General features: G+C 33.0%; 1 pseudogene; it reads left to right on the top strand.

Moving 5' to 3' along the window:
* The window catches only part of LOC112033123 (homoserine kinase-like), a 38,522-nt pseudogene that overhangs the window by 21,356 nt on the left and 5,899 nt on the right, over positions 1–11,267 (top strand).

Raw genomic sequence — 11,267 nt, 5'->3', positions numbered from 1 at the left:
TATATATATATATATATCCAAAGTAGTTTGAACTTTGCATGCCAGGGGAAAATGAAGCTCTCTTCATTGTTCAAAGTAATCTCCAACGAGATTATCAAACCATCTTCACCAACTCCGACCCATCTTCGCCATTATCAGCTTTCCTTTTTCGATCAAATAATGCCTCCCATGAATATTTCATCTATTTGCTTCTATGAAAAGAATGATGCATACTCAAAATTCAGCATTAATAGAGCTGCCAAATCTAGTGTACTTAAACAATCATTGTCTAAAATCTTAAAGCATTGCTACCCTTTAGTTGGTCGCCTTAAAGACAACAATCTTAGAGCATCTACATCAATATGGGGAATTTTTTTTTTTTTTTTTTTTTTCCATTTTGCACATCTAAAACCTATTTTTTCTATCTTACACCTATTTTTACAAAACACCCACATCAATTTGTCTATTATATACATTTATTCAAATAAAATATTCATTTCTTTAATAGTATCATCTCTCTCACAAACCCAACACAACCCACACACGATTATCTCTCATTGACCCGAAACAACCCAAACAACCACACAACCACCATCGAAACAATCGGAACCCACACAAGATCGACACCAACAACCAATCGGAACCCATTGTGCAACAAGATCGACACTAGTAACCAATTGGAACCCACACAACCCAAAGAACAACCTAACAAAAATAGCCCACCATAGCAGAAAAATAACCAGTAACCAACAAATCGGCAATGGGAAAAAACTAGGAAAAAACCTAGTAACCAACAGATTGGTGATGGGAAAAAACTAGAAAAAAAAAACCTAGCAACAAACAAATCGGCGATGGGGAAAAGAACCAAAAAAAAGAAAAACCTAGCAACCAACAGATCAGCAATGGGGCTTAGGTTGGTGGTGTGGGTTGGTGAGAGAGTTGATATGATGAAATGAGAGAGTCTGATGACATGAGAGAGAGTTGATCGGTGAGAGTGAGGTGAGAAAGGAAATGAGAAAAAGAGAGTGAGGTGAGTCAGAGGTAGAGAAAGGAGAGAGAAAAAAAGAATAAAAAAAATCATTTATACGGTAAACAGTAACCGAGCATATATACACGGTATTCGTTCATTTATACAGCCATGATGTATATTTGCACATTTTTACAAAGATTGATGTAGGTGTTTTTTGGGTTAGAATGTGCAAAATTAAGGAGTTTTTGTATTTTTATACATTTTTGCAACCATTGATGTGGTTGCTCTTAGTGTAGGCTGCAATGATGAAGGTGTCTTGTATCGTGAGGCCGAAGTCAAGTGCCAACTTTCAGATATTGTTGCAGAGCCAAATCCAACAGAGATGAAGAAATTTCTTCCGTGTGATGATGGCACACACCATTTACCCTTTGCAGTAGTCAACCACTTCACTTGTGGTGGTATTGCCATTGGCGCATGCATTTCCCACAAGCTTGCCGATGGCTCATCCTTTATCAACTTTATGAAAAATTGGGCCGCCACAGCTCGATGCGAGAGTGGTGTTATATATCCACAATTTCAATCATCCACTTTATGCCCACCTGCAACTAATTTATCTGGATTGACCCAACATATGTTATGACAAAAGATATGCCTGTATTAAAGAGGTTTGTATTTAGTTCTGCTTCAGTAGAGGCTCTTAAAGCAAAATATGTAGAAAGCTCAACTGGCTTAGAATTATACCCAAGCCGTGTTGATGGCTTGTCAACTTTTATATAGAATCGATATGTGACCACAACTGATCAAGTAGAGTCTGAGTCTGAAAAACTCCACATAATTCTTTATGTAGTGAATTTGCGGAGGAGGATGAATCCTCCATTACCTGACTGTTCGTTTGGAAATTTATTCCAACTCATACCAGCCATTGTGTCTAAAGAAACCAGCCAGGAAGATTGGTATGGAATTGTGCACAAGTTGAGAGATGCAAAAAGAAAACTCGACAAGTTTGACGTGAAAAATCTACGAAAGTGTAGTTAACAGTTGGATCTTGTCAAAGAGTTTAGTGGAAAAGTCATGGCACCAGATACAGTTGTCTCAACTTTCTCAGGATTGTGTGGGTTTCCTAGATATGACGTTAACTTCGGGTGGGGAAAACCTTTGTGGATTGGTCGGGTTAGCCTGCCTCACAAGAATCTAATTACGTTGACAGACACCAAATTTGGGGATGGAATAGAGGCGTGGATAAACTTGAAAGAGGAAGAAATGGTCAAATTTGAAAAAGACAAGGAGCTCCTTTCATATGCTAGAATATGATATTTCACAGTTTGTTCATTGGGTAGGCACCATTAGAGCTAAAATAAACTATTTTAGTGCTTTTTGTTGCTGGCAGTATAGTCAGTTCTTGATTCCTTTGTATGCTGCTAGTTCTCCAGTTTCTTCAATAAAATTTCTTCTTGTCCACAAAAATAAAAAAATAAAAACATTCTTACATATCTTTTTGTTTTTTTTTTTTTGCTAATGCTTCTAGTTTATTTCTTGTTAAATTCGACAAGTGGGTTAATTTGACCTAGGAAAAGAGAAGAAAACTACTTGGAAAACCATACAAGTTTTTCTTGAGATTTTTCTATAATTGTCTCTTAGACGTAACATACTTCTTACACTTCTATAATTTCCTTTACACATTAATTTATAGAAGAAAATTATTGATTTACATTTCACTATTCATGTAAGATTTACATTGTAAACTAAATAAACATGTATAACATTATACACATAGTTTCGTCTACAATATAAATCTTACATGAATGGTATAATGTGAACTAACAATTTTCCAATTATAAATTGAAGAATAATCAAAAGATGCCTCCTCGTGTAGAAGGGGGCTGCTGGTACTTGAGGTTCTAAAAGGCGGCAAAATATGGATGGTAGGGATCCGAAGAAACTAAAGGGGTTGCCTCGAACGTTTTAAAGGAGAACTGTAGGGGGGATTCTGGACGGATTGAAATCACCGCAAGGTTGAGATAGAGAATGCTTTGAGGCTATTCTCGCTTGGGTTCCTACCAATTTGCCTTGAAAAGAAGAAACAATCCAACAAAATGCCAAGATCATCCCAATGAGGTCCATCGGAATCCTCCAGATGGTTAAGTATGTGGGAAAAACAATACTATTACAGTATTACTTAGTGTAATTTCCCTAGAAACTAATCACCTTTACTTGCAGGAGTGGAGGATCTTTAAGAGCCTCTACTGAAGCAGAACTAAATACAAACCTCTTTAATACAGGCATATCTTTTGTCATAACATATGTTGGGTCAATCCAGATAAATTAGTTGCAGGTGGGCATAAAGTGGATGATTGAAATTGTGGATATATAACACCACTCTCGCATCGAGCTGTGGCGGCCCAATTTTTCATAAAGTTGATAAAGGATGAGCCATCGGCAAGCTTGTGGTAAATGCATGCGCCAATGGCAATACCACCACAAGTGAAGTGGTTGACTACTGCAAAGGGTAAATGGTGTGTGCCATCATCACACGGAAGAAATTTCTTCATTTCTGTTGGATTTGGCTCTGCAACAATATCTGAAAGTTGGCACTTGACTTCGGCCTCACGATACAAGACACCTTCATCATTGCAGCCTACACTAAGAGCAACCACATCAGTGGTTGCAAAAATGTATAAAATACAAAAACTCCTCAATTTTGCACATTCTAACCCAAAAAACACCTACATCAATCTTTGTAAAAATGTGCAAATATACATCATGGCTGTATAAATGAACGAATACCGTGTATATATGCTCGGTTACTATTTACCGTATAAATGATTTTTTTATTCTTTTTTTCTCTCTCCTTTCTCTACCTCTGACTCACCTCACTCTCTTTTTCTCATTTCCTTTCTCACCTCACTCTCACTGATCAACTCTCTCTCATGTCATCAGACTCTCTCATTTCATCATATCAACTCTCTCACCGACCCACACCACCAACCTAAGCCCCATCGCTGATCTGTTGGTTGCTAGGTTTTTTTTTTTTGGTTTTTTTCCCCATCGCCGATTTGTTTGATGCTAGGTTTTTTTTTCTAGTTTTTTCCCATCACCAATCTGTTGGTTACTAGGTTTTTTCCTAGTTTTTTCCCATTGCCGATTTGTTGGTTACTGGTTATTTTTCTGTTGTGGTGGGCTATTTTTGTTGGGTTGTTCTTTGGGTTGTGTGGGTTCCAATTGGTTACTAGTGTCGATCTTGTTGCACAGTGGGTTCCAATTGGTTGTTGGTGTCGATCTTGTGTGGGTTCCGATTGTTTCGATGGTGGTTGTGTGGTTGTTTGGGTTGTTTCGGGTCAATGAGAGATAATCGTGTGTGGGTTGTGTTGGGTTTGTGAGAGAGATGACACTGTTAAAGAAATGAATATTTTATTTGAATAAATGTGTATAATAGACAAATTGATGTGGGTGTTTTGTAAAAATAGGTGTAAGATAGAAAAAATAGGTTTTAGATGTGCAAAATGGAAAAAAAAAAAAAATTCCCCATATTGATGTAGATGCTCTAAGATTGTTGTCTTTAAGGCGACCAACTAAAGGGTAGCAATGCTTTAAGATTTTAGACAATGATTGTTTAAGTACACTAGATTTGGCAGCTCTATTAATGCTGAATTTTGAGTATGCATCATTCTTTTCATAGAAGCAAATAGATGAAATATTCATGGGAGGCATTATTTGATCGAAAAAGGAAAGCTGATAATGGCGAAGATGGGTCGAAGTTGGTGAAGATGGTTTGATAATCTCGTTGGAGATTACTTTGAACAATGAAGAGAGCTTCATTTTCCCCTGGCATGCAAAGTTCAAACTACTTTGGATATATATATATATATAGGCTTAAATGCAAAACTGGTCTCTAAGTTTCTTCAGATTTCATTTCATTCCTCTAACTTTGCTTTTGTTCATTTCAATCCTCTAACTTTCAAGGTTATTCAATTAAGATTTTTCCATCAACTTTTGTTATATATTGTGGTTAATTTTTCAATTTTTTAGATTTTTCTACAAAAATTTTTAATTAAAAAAATTCAATTAATGATTGAAAAATGTTTTCCATATTTTTTTTCAAAAAATTTAAATAAAAGTTGATGGAAATGTCTTAATTGAATAAATCTGAAACTTAGAAGACTAAAATGAACGAAAACAAAGTTAGAGAACTAAAATGAAATCTGAAAAAACTTAAAGATCAGTTTTGCATTTTAGCCATTTTTATAAAGCTTTTACTATGTTCAGTTGGAAAAGTTGACCACTCCACTTCAAATGTAATAAAAATAAAAATTTAACTTAATGTCCGTTTGGAAACAACTTATCTATTTTTTGCTAAAAATATGCTAAAACATACTTATACCTTAAAAAAATGAGAACAAGTATACGTAGTTTTTATTACATTTGACGTGGAGTGGTCAACTTTTGCAGGTGCACATACTAAAAGCTTTATATATATATATATATATATAAGTCAAATGTAATTTTTTTATGTATTATAAATTTTAAAAATAAATTAAAAATAAAATTCTATAAATTTATACAAAATTAGATAATTTTATTTTTTGTAAACAAGATAAAAGATTATAAAATAAAATAAAAACCTAGTTGTGAGGTTTGAGTTTGAATTCCAAAAAGGGGGACTTATCTTATACTCTTATGCTATAATAATTGAGCACTTTCTATCATTCCATCTAAGGGTGTCAATATTCGACCCAACCCGCAAACACAACACGAACCAGACACAGGTTTTTTTAGGTTAGGGTTGGGCCTTAATAGGTTTGGGTCATAAACGGGTGGACCCGAAAGTGACACGATAAGAAACGTGTCATAAACGAGTCAACTCACGTAACCCACAATAGACACATTTGACACGCCAATTTATTTGTGTCAACCCGAAATGACCCACTTAACACAACCCATTTAACTCGTATAACAAATAAATATTTATTTGATTTTAGATTTGTCAAATACCTTTCAAATACAACATATATTTTAAATTTAAAAAGAAAAATGAGTAATTACAAAAATTTACAATGAATATAATTGGAAATTGAAACTTTACAGACCTTAGAACTACTATTTTTTTTTTTTTTTTTTTGGCATAGAACTTGCACAGATAAAATTGGATGAGTTTGTGGAAGATGTTATGAATTTGGACATCAACAAAGAATCTATGGATAATAATCGTGATCATAGTCAGGATTAGTCTACTATTTGCTCAAATTCTTTTAATATTGATACTTAGCATTTGGCGATTTCCAAAAATATTATATTTTTGTTGAACTATTTTATTTTATTTTTGTTAAACTTTGTTATTTTGAATTTGGGTTGAAGTGTATGCACTTCTTTTGGAGTGTAAAAAATTTATTTCTAGATGAATGTTATATTTTTGTTGAACTATATTATTTTGAATGTGGGTTGAAGACTTGAACTGTATGCACTGTTTTTTGAGATGTAAAAAAAAAATATTTTTAAATGGATGTTATATTTAATATTATGCAAGTTGAAATGTGTTATGTTACATTCGTGTCAACCCAACACGACTCGTTTATTAAGAGTGTCAAATGGGTTGGGTTAGGTCAACCCGCCTTATTAACAGGTCGGGTTAGGGTAGCTGTTGAAGGATCATGACACGATTATTAAATAGGTTGGATTAGGGTTGAGCCATTTAGTCGAATACCCCTATCTCGACACGACACGAACCCGACACGCTAACCCAAATCGACACTCCTAATTCCATCTTAGTCAATACCATTATCTTTATCCAGCATGGTTTGGACTTCGCCGGCTGCTAGCTAGGTTGCTTTACCGTAAATATAGGAGCTCAACATATAATTTTCGTAAATATAGAGGATTTGTTCAATTATGCAGACATAAAAATAGCTTCTTTTTTATTCATTTATTTATTTTAAATTTTTGAAAATTTCAATTGACTTTTCATTTTAAGTTTTTATTTATTAACATAGAGCAATACTACATCATCAGCTTTGTCCTTGTAACCCCCGTGGTGGGTGCCTAGATACCAAAGGTATCATAGGACACTCTCTAAGAGTACCTTTCTTTCTTTCTTTTTTTCTTTTTTTTTTCTTTTTTTGTGATAAACATTCTCTAAGAGTACAACCGCAAAAGATCTCATACAGATACAAAAGTTGGACATTGTTTTGTACTTTGTACTCTTATAGCTTGCTTTTTTTTTCTCTCTCAGTCCCCTCTTAGAGCATTAGGACATCTCCAGCAAATTCTCCAAATTTTTGTACTATTTAAAGAATAAATAGTGATTTTTACCTTTTAACTACCCATTTTTTTAAAAAACATTTTCCAACAGATTCTCTATTACATTCTCTATCTCATTTAAATATTATTTCTTCATTTATTCTTTATTTTCCAACAGATTCTCTACCCACTTTTGATGTGATTTCTTCATTCATTTAAACTATACTATTGGTCCCTAAAATTTACCTTCTAAGCTTAATTGGTCCCTTAAGTTTCAAGTGAGCACTATTAGTCCCTTAAATTTAAAAATCGAGATATTTTAGTCATTTTGCTAACTATGGTTAGTGTTATTGCCTACGTGGCTAATAAACTAATGAAGTGGCATGTGGCAACTTAAGTGTCAAATGACACATCACTTATTTAATTATAAGATTGCCATGTAATCTTTAATGGATTATTATTTATTATAATATTTCTTTTTTAAAAAACTGATTGGCTTCAGGATTTTGGCCTCCCTTCCTCTCGTTGCCTTTCTCCACTCTGCCGTCTTCTGGTCCTCTAATGGAGTCACCAGACCACCTCAAAAAGCCAACAAAATTATGGTGGCAAAGCGAGTAGATTTACCCTCTCTCTTAAATCAGAATCGTTGACCACAGATCCTTTCTGTCAATAGGAGTAGTCTGAGATTGGGTGTAAAAAACCCAAAAAAGATTTATGCAATAAAAAGAAACCAGTGATCCCACGTAGATGAATGGTATGGGGCTTTGCAAAAACTATAAAAAAATAATAATAATAATAATAAAAAATCTAAATATAATACCTAAAATCATTCAAATATTTGAAGACTAACCAAATAGATTTAAATATTTTTGTCATTTGTAGATCCTTGGAAATATAGCAGCTGACAGAGATTGGTAAAGGACATAGAGGTGCTCGTGCTAGCTAATACAGTAACAAAAACTATTTGGAACAAGAGGAAAGAGTGGCTAACGATGGTGGTGGAAGTGGTAGCAACACCTGTTGGGAAAAGAGAAGAGAGGAAGATGAAGGGTTGGCTAGGTCCCAATGAGTCACATGCTAAGTTGGCAAATTCACAAACTTTACGCATCAAATTATAAAAGTCAAAATATGACACATCATTATTCCGTTAGCCACCTAAGAATAAAATTAACGGAAGTTAATAAAAGAACTAACATAAATCATTTTTTAAACTTAAAGGACCAGTAATGCTTATTTAAAACTTTAGGGACTAATTGTGCTCATAAGGTAAACTCCAGAGACCAATAATGTAATTTCGCCTATATTTTTCAATGAAAAGTGATATATTCATAACATTTTTCTCAATACTTTCACAAAAATCACATCAAAATCTTATGTGGAAAGTTGTTACTAGTTCTAATTTGAACCCACTACTAAAATTATTTTTTTACTCACCAATATTAACTAATTATTTAAAATTTATTGTGAAAATATTGTGATAGTATTTCTAAACGACCATTTCTTATTCTTTTCCTTTCTTTCATCCATACGTTTTCTTTTTCTCTTTTCTTTTTTTTTTCTCTTGTTTTTTCTCCACCACACACGTATACCCATATATCTCCATCCTCTCCTTTTTTTATCTCTACTTTCCACTTGATTCCAGAACCTCCCTCTCTCTTTCTCCTCTTCTTCTGTGCTTCCTTTTTGTTTTTATTTTCTTTCCTCTTTGGCTCAATTCGCACACACAGCCGACCATGATCTTTTTGACTTCTCCTCTATGTTTGCATTTTTGTTTTTTATTTTCTTTCTTCTTCATCTCACTTCACTCACACACACAGCTGACAAAGAGATTGGCCTTCATCTATCTTCTTCTTTTTTCTTTTCTTTTTTCTTTTTTTCTTCCATCTTTTCTTGTTCTAATTCACTTTGTTGTTACAATGGAACTTGGATAGGCTTTCAAGTTCTTGATCTATTGTTTTTGTTTTAATTTTAGATTTGTTGTTCTAATTAAATTTGTATTTTTTCCTATTCTTGATCTGTTGTTTCTATTCTGATTTTAAATTGTGTTTGTGTTTTGATTGTGTTACCATTTGAGAAAGAGACAGATGAACAAAGAAGAGATGAGGAAAGTGAGAATATATTTTTTTATTCAGCCGGGTATTTTTTTTAAGATAAAATAATGGTTTGAAGTTGCTACAATGTTCTCTAAATTAAAAGAACTACTGTAGCAACTTCAAAAAAAAATTTGGAAAAGTTTTGTGTTTAGAGAACCGGTTGGAGTGTGAATAGTAGCATTTTATCTCCAAAAAATAGAGATAGAGCATCTGTTGGAGATGCTCTTAGTATTGGTTTCATAGAAGATGTGATGCAGAAGGACGATCCAAAAATTTTGGCTGAGGATTTTGCAATAATAAATTAATTAAAGAAATCAAATCCGGTGCAAGGACCCCGGATTAGAATCAATATCTTTTATTTATATACTTAAGTCCTAACTTAAGCAAGAGTTAGACCCTATATAACAACCCATAACAGTTGGATATTTTAATAAAAAATATTATATTTATTTTGATACTCATTTATGTGTATCAATTATCCCTTAATGTCAGATATGTTGAATACTAAATTTTGAAATTCAAATTTAATTCAAAATTTGAATAGCTTTTGTCAATGGTTTTAATCAGGAAATTTATGAACATTAATGTAATATTAATACCATAATTGTCAGCATATTTGGTTTTATTATCTTATTTGAATATGACATAATAACGTCATATGTGAAAGAATTTCAGCACTTAAATATACAGTTATTGCTGAATTATTTTATGCTCTAATAAGTTACCATATATATATATACACAAATATTTACTATTTGAAAAGTAGTCAAACAGCCAGCAATTTATTGTAATATATATATATATATATATATTCAAAAACTTTAAAAAAGGGTATTGTAATAATGTACAGCAACGTACTCTATGGGGCATTAAATTTCATAGCATCATGACCTTTTCTTTGTTCCCAACGTATGAGACTTTAGCAAAAAAGTTTGACCGGTTTATATATATATATATATATAAAATATACGTATTTATTACAATAACTTTATGACTATTTAATTGATATCAAATCTTTTTGATTTTTTGTAAAGTTTGACCGGTTTATATATATATATATATATATAATATATGTATTTATTACAATAACTTTATGACTATTTAATTGATATCAATTCTTTTTGATTTTTTGGCTAAGGAGAAGTTAAAGGTCCGGCTATATATATATATATATATATATGGAAAGAAATAAAGTAGAAGACACATTATTTTTGAATTAAAAAGCTGAAAATTTTTCAAAAATAATTTTTACTGTCCTAAACACTTACCATCTATTGCTTTTTACAACTCACAAAAATATTCTATCTTTTACAAACTTTTCTGGGAAAAGAAAGTACTATAGAGAGCTTATATCCTACGAGCAGTGTAGGCTCGCAAGGATAATCAGCAAAAGGTGGCTGGGCTGTTGTATCCTGGGGGCAACGTGTAGAAACTATTTGTCTAACTACATCGGATATACCGTAGACGACACGATTTGTCTCAAGACAGTAACTTGGTCCACGACTCATCTCTGCCACCTCTCTTGGTAAAATCAAATTGTGTAAATTTCCAAGGAAAATTTAGGTATTATCTCTCCTTTATTTCCAACAATAACTCTGCAAAATTAATAGTTGAAAATCCGATCGATGTGGATCCAGCTACCGCGGCCATCTCTAAAAACAACCCCCCCGAATTACCTGAAGTACTTTTGTCAATGTTAAGGGCGACAAATGGTGGCTTCCAGTTCCAGTTAATAATTTTAGTGATTTTAATTTGGCTTCTTTCCTTAATTAATTGGGTGTGCAAGATGAAAATATTCAGACAAGCTAGGGCTGATCGAATAGTTTTGAAGATTCTTTCATTTCTAGATAGCCAGACACCAAAAGCGAATAATGAAAGACCATTGACTCATTTTTTCTTAGATTTCATTTGTAACCATAAAGCACAAGTGGTTTGTGGAGGAAGGATGTGGCCCTTTGTCCTGGAAATGAAACCCCAAACTCTTTGGCTCAAGG

Source organism: Quercus suber, unplaced genomic scaffold (assembly GCF_002906115.3).
Source record: "Quercus suber isolate HL8 unplaced genomic scaffold, Cork oak 2.0 scaffold_831, whole genome shotgun sequence".
Classification (NCBI taxonomy): domain Eukaryota; kingdom Viridiplantae; phylum Streptophyta; class Magnoliopsida; order Fagales; family Fagaceae; genus Quercus; species Quercus suber.
This window is presented reverse-complemented; position numbering and strand designations above follow the sequence as displayed.